Consider the following 16,962-nt stretch of genomic DNA (forward strand, 5'->3'; position numbering starts at 1 on the left):
AGGTGGGTTAAGAAGTTAGACTCGTAATCTGAGATTCGCGGGTTCCAATCTCCGTCGCACCAAACATGCTCGCCCTTTAAGCCGTGGGGGTATTATAATGTTACGGTCAATCCCACTATTCCTGGGTAAAAGAGTAGCCAAAGAGTTGGCAGTGGGTGGTGATGACTAGCTATCTTCCTTCCAGTCTTATACTGCTAAATTAGGGCGGCTAGCGCAGATAGTCCTCGTGTAGCTTTGCGCGAAATTCCAAAACAAACAAAAAAATCTTCGCTTGTTTGTTTTTAAGCCTTTTGTATATCACTTTTTACATTACTAGTTGCATGTAGAATTTAGCGCTCTGCAGTTGGACGTTATATTTGAACATCTACTTATTACAAATGCTTAAGAGAAATTCTGTCTGGTAATGTTTGTTTATTATTCCTTGCACTTTAATGTTAGAATCAGTGTTATTATAGCTAAACAATTTTTATGTGAGAAAAATTGTACAGTTATTACTTTACTGATTATCACTGCGAGAAGAAAACTAGTATTATGTTTAAAGTAATTATAAGGGGGATAATGTAATACTATAATACATACAGTCTTTAATACATACACACACGTTTTTGTTTTGTTTTTGTTATCAGTTGCTCCCCTTTCAAATTCCATAAAGATCAATACATTTAATATTTTTACTGTGCTTTAAGATCTGGTTCCATCTTTTCCCATGATTCGTAACACTAAAAGTGCTTCCTTACGAATGATTATTTTTCACATTTTGAAGCTTCACGAAGAAATGACGCTCATACTTTATTTTAATTATTTCCATAAATCTCAAATTCTGGCAAGCACAAGAAAAAAAAAACACATCCAACTCACATGCATCTGTTTAATAATGATAGAAAAAAACGCATTAGAAAATATTAGAAGTTTTACAAAAACAAACTAATGCAATGAACAAAAAATTCTTGCATAATACCAACTGGAAGTATAAATAATGATATACTGACTACATTAAAAATACATACACAAAAAAATGGTCCTGATTAGTTTGTGAAAGTACAAAAATGTATACGAATGTCCTACAATATACATAAAAAAAACCAAATCTCCATTGTAAGTAATCATAAAGCTAAAATACAATTCAAGAAACTACTTGAATACTGTAATTTTCCAGTTTATTTGGGTGAAAGAAATTTCTAAAAAAAATTCTACTTTAAGGTATTTCAATCACACTGGTCACATTCAACATTAATCTCATTGAACTGTAAGGCTGAGTACACATCTGTGAACTTGCACCTTCCACATGTAATTAACAAAGATAAGTCTTTGATAGTTCACAAAAATACTGATATGCTCTTAAATATTTATCACAATAAAAAAAAATTGTCCTTATATTTCTCTTCAACTCCTTCTGACTTATTCAGCTAATATGTTAGTACAGTAACAATATTTTTTTATAAATTTAAAATTACAACCACTAAAAAATAAACAACACTTTCTTGAAGACAATTAATAACAACAAAACTTCCAGAAAGATTTCCTCACAAAAATAACTAATTTGCATTATAAAAACAAACTAACTTTTAAATTAAAATTACACTAATTTATTTTAGACATTAAGCTGCCTATAGTGAAACACTTTAAATTAAAGTTTCTGTTTCCTCTTCTATGTACATATCACTTGCTACTTTTCTACCATATTTTAAAATGAAAACTTTTTTAATATTTTTTCTTAATTACTGCTTACAAATAAATAGTCTTAAATGTTAACATATTTATAGTTGGGTTAAGTCTATTTGGCTGGATATATGGTATTCCAATACTGAAATAGGTGAATTTATGAAAAAAACAAATTACCTCCAATCCAATTAATGACTTTAGATCAGTTACAGTTATGTTATGAAGCATCCTTTTAGCTCTGATCTTCCCTTACAGATCTTTACATAAAACATTATTCAGATAAAACTCTTTTTAACATCTTAAAACTTCCACTATGATAAATCACCCACCAAAACAACATACCATACTTTAAAACTTTCATAAATCATGAAGATGAATCAGCCACATAAAAAAATCATCAGATCATAAGAGACATTACAACAACAATTAAACTTTACCATGTTACAAATCATCCCCTCATAAAATGTCAATTCAACAGCCTTTAAAACTTTGTCACATCATGAAGTTGTATCACACAAAATAAAAGAATACTGATATAAACAGAAGATAAATCTTAAATATACTATAACTATTTTTAGCATTAACATTCTTATCAAAGATGCAGTTTTCATATGTATTATAACTGACAAAATAGCATTCTTTGCAATAAATTTATAGTATTTGATTAGCATCTAACCATTACTGATGTTGGTTATGGTGCTATCATATAGGAAATTCACAAAACATCTGTACAAAAAAAACAACAACATTAATACAATTATTAAATGTACTATTACTTCACATGTTAAATATATTACAATAAGACAAAGCTTTTGTGCTAAAGTGGCTGAATTAAACTTGGAATGTTCAATTTGAAACAAGTTAAAAATATTCAGATTAGGCACACAGAAACCATCAGGATATAACTGATAATTATTAAAAACCATTTAATTATTATTGCACCATAATGGAAACTCTACAAAGAATTTATTTGTAGAAAACAATTTCTAATAAAGTTATTTGTTTCTCAAATGTCACTACTGTTTATGCAAGTTTTAAAAATAAAAAATTTTACAATAAGTTAAATTGAAGTAAAAAAATTTTTTTTACTTAACCAAGTGCTTAAAATGTAACATTTTGCTGAAAATTGGTTATCTGAATCTACTGATGCTGTAACAAATACACTGGTTAATACAAGTTCCAAATACCACATTCATATTTTCCACTTACACTTTAATGCAAATAGTTTTATTGCAACTAGACCTTTGAAAGTAGCATTTAGTAAGGTTTAATACTTTCTAAAAATGTCAACAATTTCTACAAGAAATTTCAATAAAGAATCCATTTATCTAATAAAAACCAACTATACATAACAATAAAATCTTTAAATAACTGAAGAAAAATGTTCTTAAGCTCAGAAGTACTGTATTTGTAACACAGGACAAACATGTTTATCAGATTAATTCAACATGTTTCTTTGGTCAATTTCCCATCACAGTAAAACTAACTAAAATTTGTGTTTCTTACATAAAGTAAATAACATTAACTGATGAGAGAAGATAAATAAATCTACCAGAATAAAAGAAGAGCCAATCTTTGTATTTCCACAATAATTTTAAAACTAAAGAAAGTATCATATTTTATAATAAATTACAACACTAACATCATTAATCTACTCTAATTATTAAACTGTGTTTAACTAGCACAGTATATTAGAAGTACCAGAGGGAAGGAAATAAAAACAAATACCTGCAGGTGCAGATGAAAGACCTGCTTTAAAAGTTTTTCTATTCTGTATAATACTTATATACAAAAAATTGTGTTGTTCATCAGTTGCTGATCCAGATGAAAGATAAGGATGGGAGAGTTATGGGATGGCTAGCCTCATTCCTTTTCCTGAGTGATTGAAAAAACAAACAAAAGAGAAGAAGAGCAAGAGATAATCGGACCAAAAATGGACGATTTAAAATATCCTAACAATCCAACTCACTGTCTTATAGAGTTGTTATTATTTAATATGTTTTCCAGGAAAGTATGTCCCATATCCATCTAGTAAATCCCTCTTTCCTCCTAAATATATCATGGATCATCTCCTAGTCAAATATATATTCAAATATAACTTAAAAGATTAAACCTAACACGTAATTTTCAACTTCACAGAATTTAAGATGATCTAATTACTAATTCACAAAATTCCTTTGCATTACCACAAAGCATTAGATATTTATAACAAGCTATGATTGAAAAAGACAACTGTTAAAATACAAATGTAATATGAAAGACTGTCATACGTGGAAGTTTCGTACTCAAATTATTAAACCTGAAACAATACTGATACTATATCAGACACACATTTACACAGAGATAATTTTTTTCAAACATGAACATTACTGACCAAGAGCAGTAAATGGAGCAATACAGATTCTTGAAGAGGTCACTAATGATATCACGAAATAAAATCACTATTAATTTAACACTTGAATGTAACAGATAAATATAAGCTCAACCTAAGATTAGTCAGTCTTCCCAGTCATAACCAGTGGGTTCGGCTTCAGCCTCGTACGTGGATTCATGTTTGGCTAAGATTCTAAGCAAGGGTCGTAGCTTCAACCACCATTGATGGGAGGGGATTCTGTGCCTAGAAGATGTAAAAATATCATTTTAATCAACAAAACAAAAGGCACAATATAATAAAGTATTTAGTATGATGTGTTATCTACAAGTACAAAAGCAGAGAAGTTAGCCAATTGGGGACTGGAATCCAAATAAAATATTCTTTCCTAGAAACTTCTGACCTCTTGAGCTGAACTAATCCTAATCAGTACAGCAATGATAAAACATTTGCCAAAATACTTAAATTAGTACAGAGGTTTAAACAGTAAAAACATAACTAAGATAAAGATATCAGGAAGAAATGTAAAGAAACGTTAGGTATGGCTAATGTATATAAAATTATGATGTTTTCTTCTCTTTGACTAAAAAATAGTCATCTCCCTTCATTTTGCTACAGAACTTCAAAAAAGATACATTAACAAAAGTGTATGGGCCTAACTACCAAAGCTTATGTTCTAAAAAAATATACAAGCTTTTTTTTAATATTTCTTTTAATAATATATAAAAAAAGTTATTTATGAAATTGTTTTGTATTCATTTACTCTAGGTGATATAAACTAACTATTAAAATGTATTTTTAAAAATACCCATGATTATATGTAATAAAACCTATCACAGGAAACATTACAATATTTTTTATTATGCATTACAAATTTTTTGTCTTAGTGAAAGATACTTTACTTGAAGTAATATTACAAAACATTAAATACCGCAAATTAAAGAACAATATATAATTTTTCGTATTTGTATAAAAACCTTTAAGATATATACTATAAATCTGGTTTCTGAACATACTATACTGTTTTATGCTTGTATGTATTTAGAAATTCATGAACCCACATATGCATACTTTACAATAAGTTTTGTATATTTCAATTTTGATAAGTTCTTATTGAATTGACTCAAATTAATTTCAAATCTTTATGTAGATATGATGGTAATTCATTGTTAATTTATAAATGTTTGATTTTTTCTTTTGTTACAGTTATTACCGTTTGTTTTTGAATTTTGCACAAAGCTACACGAGGGCTATCTGTGCTAGCCATTCCTAATTTAGCAGTGTAAGACTAGAGGGAAGGCAGCTAGTCATCACCACTCATTGCCAACTCTTGGGTTACTCTTTTATCATGGAATAGCGGGATTGACCGACACATTATAATGCCCCCACAGCTGAAAGGGCGAACCTGTGACCCTCAGATTGCGAGTTGAGTGCCCTAACCATCTGGCCATGCTGGGCCTCAGTTATTACTAAACAGGTTAGAGTTCATAACAGTATACATCTGTTTTTACTTCATTTGTATTGTTTTATTGTCCTTTTGCCTTATGTATAAGTAATAATCCCATTACACAAGTAATAAATCACTTGGCAAGTGCATAGCTCAAATTGCCATTTTGAGTTGTGTACTACACAAGTTGCATATGAGCACACCCTGTGAATAATTTTTTTCTTACCTTACCTAACCTAATAAGTTTGATTTTTACATTTTAGTTACTTTATAAGAAATACAGATTGTATATGAAAAACAAGACATATGGTACTTAACCTTGTTCTCATCATTATGATGTCAAATGTCACAGAAACACGAGCCTATTTTTCTTATATAAATTGTACCTGTACATTAATTTTTATTTAATTAAATAATACATCTAAGGACATAGAATAATAGCATGCACAAAGTAAACAATGTTCTATAATTATTATAATTTGTCTGTCTTTCTAGCTATGCAATTAAAAATTTAGCTAGTTTGTTAATGTGATTTTTTATCTACTTGTAATGAAACAGTAAAAAGTTTGACCAAAATGAAATTGAAAAATAAATGCAAGCACTATTTAGTAAGGTAAAATAAAGATTTCCTTTTCTGGTTACTGATGTGTAAACATCAGTATTTACTACTTTCCTCAAGCTCCCACTTTGGTTTCTTTCAATAATAAAAACCTAATTTAGTTATATAGTTAAAAAATTTATATAATTATTACATAATGGAAAAAATCATTCATTATGTATGTGGTGAAATGAAAAAGAAAAAAAAGGTATACACTGCACTTTACTCACCAGATGTCACTCTGTTTAATATAGATGAATTAATTTCCTGATTTAAGTGCCAATTTGGACAACTAGAAAGGTACAATCATGGAAAAGGGAATACTTTTGAGGGTCAACATATTTTTATTGTGAACAATCCTAGTCTGAAATTATCTTTATGACTTTAGGCCCAGCTGATTACAGAAAATTCTTAAAAAGTTATAATCCAAGGGAAGAAAACAAAAGGTGAAAAACAAGAAATATTAAAATGAATATTACATTTATAACTATAAGAGAGAACATAAGTTTTTATCAAACATTTTTACAAATATTATTAATGGTTAGTACTACAACTAAGTAACAAACTTAATGCAACTATTGCCAAACATTTAAGCAATAGAAGTCACAAGCTCTGACAGCACACAACTAAAAACAATAAAAAACATACGCAACATGCATCATTCAGCTATTAACACAGAACCTTAGGAAAATGGAAAGCTTACTTGAAGTCAGCGCTGTCTTTGAGTTTCTGTACTGGAGTAAAGCAGTATTGACGCCGAACTAATCCAAGCAGTACAGCTGTTTCATGTTCCATATCTGCATTTGGATATTTATTTTTTTTGGACTTTTCAAGACAACCAATTAGCCAATCGGCAGCCTTAGCAGCCATTTTAGTTCCAAAGTTGCGATCAAATGGAGAAGGACTTCCACCCTAGTGATGATACGTGTAAAGCACACAATTAGGAGAAATTATTTCACAAAATCTAAAATGAGTAATAGTAATAAAATATCAAATTAATTTTACAAAATTTCCTCTCTAAAAGACTTAACATTTGTTCAAAAATGGATTTTCTTTTCACTTTAACCCATAACTGTGTATCATTTCTTCAGACAAAATATAATAAACTTTTCATAGCCAAGTCAAATCTTTTCTTTAAATAATAGTAACCTATTTTTTCAACTTATATAAAAATAGTCTAATCAGTACATCTAGCCAAAATCCAAACCAATGCTTTGGTTGTATTTAAGAGATGTAAGTGCATCTAACTAAAATCAAAATATCTCCTAGTACATCCAAAATCACCATCTATAATGTAGAACAGCTACAAATGATCATTCTTCCTGATTAGAAAAAGAAAAAAATCGATTTCTTCCTAATAAACTGGTGTTGGTCTAAATGTAGCCAAAAATTTGGCCCTCTATTAAATTATAGTCACAAATTAGTATCCAAAAACTAAAATTAAAATCATTAGGTTTTTATATAAGCACAATCTATAATAAATATTGAGAGATCATAACAGTGATTTAAGTTATGTTCATGCCATAGTGCAACAAATTGAAGACAATCCAGAGCACACAAATATGTATTCTATAAGAAAGTTGGTGACTTGAACAAAATTATGTGTGCAGATAATGACACAATACACAACTCTGATTATGCAAACTCACAAGTTCTGACAATGTATAAAATAATAAACTGATAAGTTTATTGTACACAGAACTGCTCTTTGTTTACCACAAGCCTGCAGCAGACTAATGGCATGCACCATTAGTAGGTAATACATGACATTAGTGTATATTGTATTCAAAGTGACTTATTTTATTGAATATAATCCTTTACAGTTAGTTACACAACAAAGCTTACCTGCTGCATGTGACCTAGTACATTCACCCTTGCTGAAAAGACATCTTTTCCTTCTTCACTGTACAGTCTATAGATGAACTCTGAAGTGTAGTTAGGGTTGGCATATTCATTCCTAGAAATGTAGTCATTCTTGTTACTTTATGCTACTTTTTCAAACTTAGATGTCTATATTTACAGATTAACTTACTACAATTTATCAACCGTAGTGTTATAAATGTTTAACTCTTCAAGATAATAAAATAAGACATTAACACACTGCTTGCTCTTCACTGAGCAATCTTGTTTTTTAATGCATGAAAGAAATTTGATTAATACTTATAAACTTGTACATTAAATATTGTATTTTCCTTTTGTCAAAGTGCACTCAGGTTGGTGTGACTACTTTAAAACTCACTTTCATATAATAAACTATACTTCTTGTATATCTTAAAACTATCAGTTTCCCTATAACATATTAAACATTAGGCCTGTCACTTATACAATAGTTAACTTCCCACCGAACTTCTCCTAGGCCACAATTTTATTCTATTCTGCAACTATTATCTGTTCGTCTTTTCCTGCTTATCTCACACCATTTACAAGTTTATTACTTATCTGTCTATTCACTATACTCTTGACACCAAAAAATTACAAATGCAACTTTAAACACTTTATTTTAAATTCTCTTATAGTAAAAGACTAAACAATCATAAAACATTCATTCACAAATAAACTAACAATATCTACACTAAACAGTCTCTTATATTACATAGAGTATTTTCTGCTTCACTCAATTTAAAAAAAATACCAATTTAGGTATTTGTAGCATGTGTAAAACAATTCTAAAAACGAAAATGCTTGGAATACACTTAAAAATTCAATTTTTGTTTGTTTGTAAAGGAATGTTCCTTATGAGTTATTTAAAGTTCCAGTTTTCTCACTAAATATATTATCATGTCCTATATTTACTAACTAATAAAAACATGAGAATTTTGTAAATACAGAAGTTAACTTTAAAGCTTATTACAGGAGTTATATTAAAATCCAACTTAATGACAAATGCTAGGAGTAACACCTCATTTTAATATGATAAAGTATAATTTGTCATACAAAGAATAAGGAATTTAAAGTGCTAATTATAATTATTTTTTCTCAAAAATACAAGAGTATTAATTCCAATATAATTTCCATTCATTTCATTATTAGCTGAATAAGTTGATACACTTGTAATGGATCATGTACTAAATACATATAGGAATATCTCATTTGACACTATTCAAGTGTATTAACATTAGTGTATATAGTCATTACAGGGTGTCAAAACAATTTCATGGCTTTTCCAGAAATGTTTATGACATTTTTACCTCTCATATATTAAGTGATAATGAAAAGGTTCACCCACATCACTCTCTCATTGCAACAGGGATTCTGTGCTCCCTGAGCAATAGCCACCTACTTATTTACTGGTTAAGAGCAATGTATGTTGTACATTGGAGACTAGAATTGTCAATGTTACTTCATATGTCATTTCACAAAAATTACACAATCTCAAACCAACAAAAATGGAATGAAAACTGATTATCTGAAAGAGCTGATAGCTGATTTAAGAACAGACTTGGCTTCAGTTTTTTTTTTTCCCTACAGCCTTACTGTAAATGAACTGTTTACATTTAGACATGCATTATCCCGAAGAATTTGCCAGGTACGGGTATCATAAACAAATCCATTAGCATCATTCTCTTATGTACACATCCAAAAAAAAAAATCATGAACGAAACAAAAATTACATATAAACAGAAATCCTGAATTCTCAGTTTTAAATTGGTGTTTCTCAGCTTCTAATATTTTAGAAGTTTCTAAAGGAAAACTGTGCATGTATTGAACTATCCTAAGTGTATAAATGGTTTTAAAAGTAGGAAACTACCGTGTATCATACGCTACCTGAGAATAAGTCCTCTCTGTACACCTTCCTGCCATTTTAGCTTGCATGTGCATCAAGTCATCCATTAGCTGGTTGATAGAAAAAGTCTCTTCAAAGATGTAAGCAGCATCAGCACCACCAGCCAATCCAGCAAGAGTAGCTAAGTAACCACAATAACCACCCATTGTTTCAACAACAAACACTCTTCGTTTTGTTCCTTGTGCAGACTGCCTGATACGATCACAAATCTAAAGAATATGTAATGTTTTCCTTGAATAAAAAATACACCACATCATAATTGTGCCCAAACAAAAAATGTATACCATACAAAGGATAAACCTGTAGCTACAGAGTCATGCTTTTTTATATTTTAAGATGCATTGCATATACACTGCTGGCCAAAATCTTAAGGCCAATTAACATAAAGAAAAATATGCATTTTGCATTGTTAGACTCAACAACTTATTTGAGTAGAGCTTCGAAAGATGAAAATAAGAAAAGGGAAAATAAAAATAAACAACTTTTGTAACATTTAATAGGGAAAATGTGAACACTATGAAATTAGCCTAAACACTAGCTGGTCAAAAGTTATAGACCATACAGAAAAGAAGTCCTAAACAGAGTAGGAAACACCCAACAAGAGGTCTCAGTAGTGAAGTGCATGACCATCATTGTAAATAACTTCAAACATTCGCTTTGGCATGGTTGATATAAATGTTCGTAGAAGGCTGGATGGAATGTTATTCCAAGTGGTGAAGATGGCTTCATGAAGATCATGCGCTGTTTAGAATTGACATCCATTTCAATAGACTTCCCTTGCCATCCACCCCCAAACATTTTCAATGGGGTTCAATGCAAGCAAACATGCTAGATGGTCCAAAAGAATCACGTTATTCGTCATGAAAAAGTCCTTTGTCCTGTGAGCATTGTGGATTGCAACATTGTCCTGCTCAAAGATACAGTCATTTCCACATAAACAAGGGCCTTCAGTTAATAAGGATGCCCCTGTATAACCTGAAGCTCCATTGTTCCATGGAAGGAGAAAGCACCCCAGATCATGATGGAACCTCCTCCACTGTGTCGTGTAGAAAATGTCTCCGGTGGGATATCCTTATCGTGCCAGTAACGTTGGAACCATCTGCACCATCCAAGTTAAATTTTTTCTCATAAGAGAACAAAACCTTCGTCCACTTTTCTACGTCCCATGTTTGGAGCTTCTCAGCAAAGTTTAACTGAGCTGTTTCATGGTGTGGAAGGAGGCGTGGCTTTTGAAGACGTTTATAGTTTTTAAAACCTTTCTCTCGTAGATGCCGTTTTATTGTTCTTGAGCTGCATTCTACATCCATAAGGGCCTCAATTTGATTCGATGATCGGCTGGTGTCTTGCCAGATTGCCTGTCAAATCCTCCTGCTCAACACTGGCAAAATTTTCTTGGGCTGACCACTTAAAATTCTCCTTCCGTATCCCTCAGGGTCTTTTACGAAATTTGCAACAGCAGTTATACTACGTCCAACCTCACCAGGAATGGTACGTTGAGATAGACTTTGCTTTTGAAGCTTGACAATTCTGTCACATTCAAACTCTGTCAACTTTTTAGCCTTTGCCATGTCTTTACCCAATGTAACACAGGGGATGTCAGTGGGAGATGTTGACAACACTAATGCTTGAACACAAATGACTAAATTTCGTTACGTGTTTACCGATTAACGCTTCATTTCAGTATGGTCTTAAACTTTTGACCAGCTAGTACTCTGGCTAATTGCATAGTGTTCACATTTTCCCTATTAAATGCTAAAAAAGTTTTTTTATTTTTATTTTCCCTTTTCTTATTTTCATCTTTCAAAGCTCTACTCAACTAAGTGGTTGAGTCTAACAATGCAAAATAGATATTTTTTCTTTATATTCATTGGCCTTAAGATTTTGACCAGCAGTGTATATATAAATTAGGCTTCATATAAAGATAGTATAAGAGGCCTCAATTTAAGTAGCTTATCATTATAACATCAACAAGTTGAAATCTATATCAGGAACTCATTTAGTTTTCATTGAAACAAAACTAATATTTAACCTTACCATACAAGTTGAAGTATTTCATGTATTACTAACCTCTGTAATTTCATTCAAAGCTGTGTCAGCACCAAGAGAGAACTCTGTACCAGGGACATTGTTACTAATAGTTGCTGGTATTACACACATGGGCATCTTGAGAATAGGGTACTTGGCTCTGTTATCAGCTAACTGCAAAACTGTGTGGAAAGCCTATAGAAAGATAAGGGGTAAAAACTGAATTAAATTAAAATAGTAAGAAGAAAGTTTCTGATCATTGAATACTAATTTTGTAAATCTATCTTGTACTACAAGTCAGTATTTCATGGAAATTTAATGGCTATTTAATGGCTGTATACATGAATAACTAACTATAATTAATGTCACTTCCATGCCTATATGCCTATCATGGCTGATTAGCAACTTAAGAAGTCAAGTGCACATATGCATATCAAATTTTAAAATTCAATTGTAAATAATTATTCTAACTATGTCAATCAATAACTTTTACTAAAATATGTTAGAAAGTAGGGAAAAAATTAATCTTTCATTTATGCACAACTCCACAGAGTATTTCCTGTAAACAACACATATGTTAATTACTATAAGTTTTAATCTTAACTATTATCTACCCAAGGTAACGTGCATCAGATCTTACTCTTCATGTGACTTTTCATCTCTATTAGTGGTTTCATTACTGTAGATTTTCACTGTTGTCCCCTTTTACAATGTTACAGCAAATAGTCTGAATAATTACTAATGAAGCTCAGATTTCAAAATAGCTAATCAAACTGCCCAGTACAATTCCATAAAGTAGGTTAATATCTCTCTATGCCAATTTAGAATAAATAAAGTGGTTATAAGAGTAACTTATGATTTACCTACATACTGGTAACCCAGAGCTCCTACAGGAGTGAACAAAGGAATCTCATGGAAAGTTTAGCAATATGTAGAAACAAACCACAAATTTGAGAATTACTTTTGGAGATTTTAAGACATCCTTTTCACTTATGAAGATGCTTGTAATTAAACTGAATCTTTCTTTGAAAACAAGCATTTTCTTCTGTGACATCAGGTAAGCTTAATTACCCTATGTACAATAATGATTGCAAAACATTTTGAAATTCAAATCCTTATTTATTAAGTATTATTGTCAAGCTAATCACATTGAAAATAAACCACATTTATTAAAAAATAAATTGATCTTCACCAGGAATATTATTCACAAAAACCATTATAACTAGCCTGATGAGGACAACCATCATGATTCCACTTTTAAGTATAAAATCACAAGTCACCAATAAATATTTCTGTCAGTTTCTTTTTATTGATTTAAGGGTGGAAGAAGCAACTACTAAGTACTGTGGGTGGCAGAATAAAGTATGAAAAGAAATATAAATCGAATTGAAATTGACTGCATATATAAAGTGAAACATTCTGCTCATTGATCAAAAATACAAGAAAAAGAGAATTTTAATGTTTTATCAAAACAGCATCTCAACAACGTCACAGAAACTTTACAACCACAAGTTATAATTCTTCTATACTGAAAATGTATTTCCAATAGGTGTTCCAATTTCACTTCTCACTGGACTTCTCACATGATTAGTTTTTTACATTTTATGCTGTCCTCTATTTGCAAACTTGTTTTATATTTTTTTTTATAATGCATGCCACAACTTTTCTGCACCCACCAATTAGAATCAAAGATTTCAATGCATCTATTATGCAGGTCAACATCCATAATCACTCCATCAATAGGAGTGCACCACTATCACATGATACATGTGCCACTACATGCCACATGTGCCATGATACAAGCCACTATTGAACCATCACTTCTAACTTCAGGAGAAGATGTAAGCACTGAAAGATTGTGGGTAGGAGGGTGGGAAGTGCTAGAGAAGTGAAGTACCTACCAGAAATACATTTTCAGTAGAGGAATATTATAACTTTCAACATGGTGCTTTCATCTTCTCAAAATATTAGTTAGAATTCCACTTTGAAGAGGAAGAGGGACTGGTGTGACAAAAGAACATATGTAACTCCTGAAAATGTCCAAAAAATACTTCTTTAGAGGAGAGAAAAACATAAAATGATCTGAGGAGGGGCACTGCACCACTTCTGAGGTCTCAAAAGGAAGGAACAACTTGGATGATAGAGAAGATGGGTTTGGTGTTACAGTGTGCTAGTGATATCGATAGTGAACAGATCTGACCAATGCTGCAAACAGGTCAATTTGAGAAGGAAATATGGCTTAATGAATAGATGAAACAAAAAGTATGAGGCAATGAGCACCAAGTTAATGTCCAAAACTGGACTTACTGGACACTTAGGTGGCAGACTTATCCAGAAAAACAAGACTAAAATGGCAAGGACATAAGAAAGAAAGATACTGTGGTAACTAGAAAAATGGAAAATGTGGGACAGCACTGTCTGATAACCTGATATCAAGGAAATCAAAGACCCCTTCTTAATAAGCCATGTAAGAAACTTGAAGAATCTGTAAAGCATAGGATAAAAACTGGAATACCCTGAAGCTAGGACCCAGGTGCAAAAACACCCTATTTCTGCTGATATACAACCATAAATGAAGGATGATTGGAATGAGTTAAATCAAATACCACCAACATGAGGAACTGGATTTCCTCACCAGGAGCAGGACAAAAGCTGGGCATCAAGATGGAGGATATGAAGTGCAAGATGCAGAACTGGCAACTGTAACTGAATCAATCAAGAAAACCACAGTTTGCCAGGGCAGTAAGGAGCAATCACAAGAACTTTGCACAGAGACTACCCAATGAAGTAACTGGATAGGAAGATAAACATAAGGGAGCTTGATCAACCAATCCTGGATGAAGGCATTTATAGTTAAAGCCCCAAGGATAAACAAAAAATGGTGATTGAGGGTGATGGGAAATGCATTGAAATGAGAAATACCTCACCATCCATAAAGCCATAAAAAAAAAAAAAGAGAGGTGAAAGAACCACTTTATTGGGTCAGGAAAGAAAATCTGCCACAAGGTTGAAAGTTCATGGTATGTTACACACCATTAAATGAATGTGGTGATTTTAGGCCCAAAAGAAAATACCAAATGTTAGAAAACACATGCTTTTTGACTGGATGCTACCTTTGTAATTTCATGTGAATCACACCACTTCTAAATTTTCAGAATGGATCATAACCAGACAATGTCTGAAGATGGGAAGAAAGTGATCCAAAACCTGACAAACAGCAAGGAGTTTGAGAACTTTGATACAAAGAGAACATTTCCCCACAGACTAACAACCTGTAGTCTTCTGGTGATCAACACATGCACCCCAGTCCTAAAGGGATGCATCTCTGAACAAGTGTAAATCTAACAACAGAGGAGGAAGCATGACACCTGCCAATGTGTGAGTTTTGCCCAATTGCCACTAGAGATCATCCACAATATAGGAATGAAGGGTTATAGGAGTATACAAGGGCATCCAAGTAAGGTTCCATTGGTCATGGAGGATCTACTAAAGGGATCACATGTGAACACAACCAAGGGATATAAGACTCATAGAAGACCATATCCCCAAAAGAAAGAGAACCTCCCAAGTATAAAGTGAAAGAGCAGTCAAGGCACTCCAAGCAGCCAGTTACACAGAACAGAGCCAGAGAGGAAAAGACTGGATATCACCAGAACACCTCTGTGTTCCCATGAGCCTCATACAGGAGGGGAAAAACTATATAAGGTTGGGAAGCAGAATCGAATCATGTCATAAGGAAGGATGCGAGTTATAAAAAATAGAAGCAATAGACAAAACATTACACACCTGTGAAATAAAATCCAAGAAAGTTGAAGAAGATCTAACACAATCCTCTAGTAGGGTTTGGGAAGGCACTGTGAATTACAGAGTGGATAAATAATCAAAATCCTCATTAGCCTGACCAGGCTCAGGAGAAAGAAGGGCAACAGCAGGAGCCAAAGGTTGTCTCATATGATGCTCTCTCTCGTTGGAAATAAAGATCAATAAATTCCCCAACAGGTCACCCATACCTGTGGCTTTAATTATAGCATTTGATGAATGAGATGTACCCTAAGTAGTAACATTTGCTTTAGAATTCATGCTTGATAACAAACAAACAAGTGAAATTTTTCACAACAAACCACAGGTAAATCAAACAATTTCAAAAAAGAGGCAAAAAGTTTTAGAAAATAAATACAAGTTAAACCACTTTAAGAAGTAAAGAACAAAAACAAAGATATCTGAACTCAAACTCTGCCAAACAAAAAGTGATGGTTTAGTTGTGGCACATGCATCATGTGACAGTAGGTTTCTCCTATTGGTGGGAAATGATGCATGTTGATTTGCATGAGAGATATGCTGGAATCTTTGCTTTCAATAGGGGGTTGTGGAAGGCTCGTGGCACATATTATAAAAATGTTTGCACATAAAGGGCAGTAGAAAATGGAAAAAGACAATCTTGTAAAAGGAGAAAATTATCATGTTGAAAAATAGAATTGCTGAATCAAATAACAAAAATTTTGTCAAGAATGTCCACTGTGAGAAAGAAAAAACAAACAGGAATATTATTAATATTAAAATTGAATAATCATTCACAATTTCATTACTTTTTATAAACAGCTCTCAAATGTGTCCTTAATTTTGACAATTATAAATATTTGCTTAAAGTTATAAACAATTTTTAAATGCAAAATAATTCACAGACAACAATAATAACAACACTGATAATTACTTCAAATCCTCCAATAACGAGCAGTGCTTGAATGTTAAATTCTTTCAAACGATCAACAACCTGCTCCATGTACAGTTCTGGAAGGGTTCTAAGAAGGATCAAACACAATGATCAGAGCAATCATTTTGTACTGAACATTCATATTAAACAATGTTTGAGTAGTAGCTGTTCAACTCATATTCTAGAAAAAATATTCAATATACTGATCTCAGCAACTATCTGACACCAGTGACACATCTCAACTCAGACAATTGTATGAAATAATAAATTTTCAAAACTAAAATACTATATAAAAACATCAACTACAATAAATAAAATTTGTTAATGAAGGTAGTAAGAGAAGCTTGTTATTTCTTATTAGTTC

At 31.8% G+C, this 16,962-nt stretch overlaps 1 pseudogene across 1 annotated transcript in view; it reads right to left on the reverse strand.

Moving 5' to 3' along the window:
• Positions 1 to 856: 856 nt before the first annotated feature.
• LOC143235673 (ATP-dependent 6-phosphofructokinase-like) overlaps positions 857 to 16,962 on the reverse strand; it is a 30,215-nt pseudogene continuing 14,109 nt past the window's right edge. Inside the window, exons 11-16 of the transcript XR_013019350.1 lie at positions 16,599 to 16,686; positions 11,930 to 12,082; positions 9,844 to 10,071; positions 7,924 to 8,035; positions 6,782 to 6,990; positions 857 to 4,279 (exon numbers count right to left, since the gene is read on the reverse strand). The product of XR_013019350.1 is annotated as an ATP-dependent 6-phosphofructokinase-like (transcript). The remainder of the gene's footprint in view (positions 4,280 to 6,781; positions 6,991 to 7,923; positions 8,036 to 9,843; positions 10,072 to 11,929; positions 12,083 to 16,598; positions 16,687 to 16,962) is intronic.

The sequence above is a fragment of the Tachypleus tridentatus genome, chromosome 12 (genome assembly GCF_004210375.1).
Source record: "Tachypleus tridentatus isolate NWPU-2018 chromosome 12, ASM421037v1, whole genome shotgun sequence".
Classification (NCBI taxonomy): domain Eukaryota; kingdom Metazoa; phylum Arthropoda; class Merostomata; order Xiphosura; family Limulidae; genus Tachypleus; species Tachypleus tridentatus.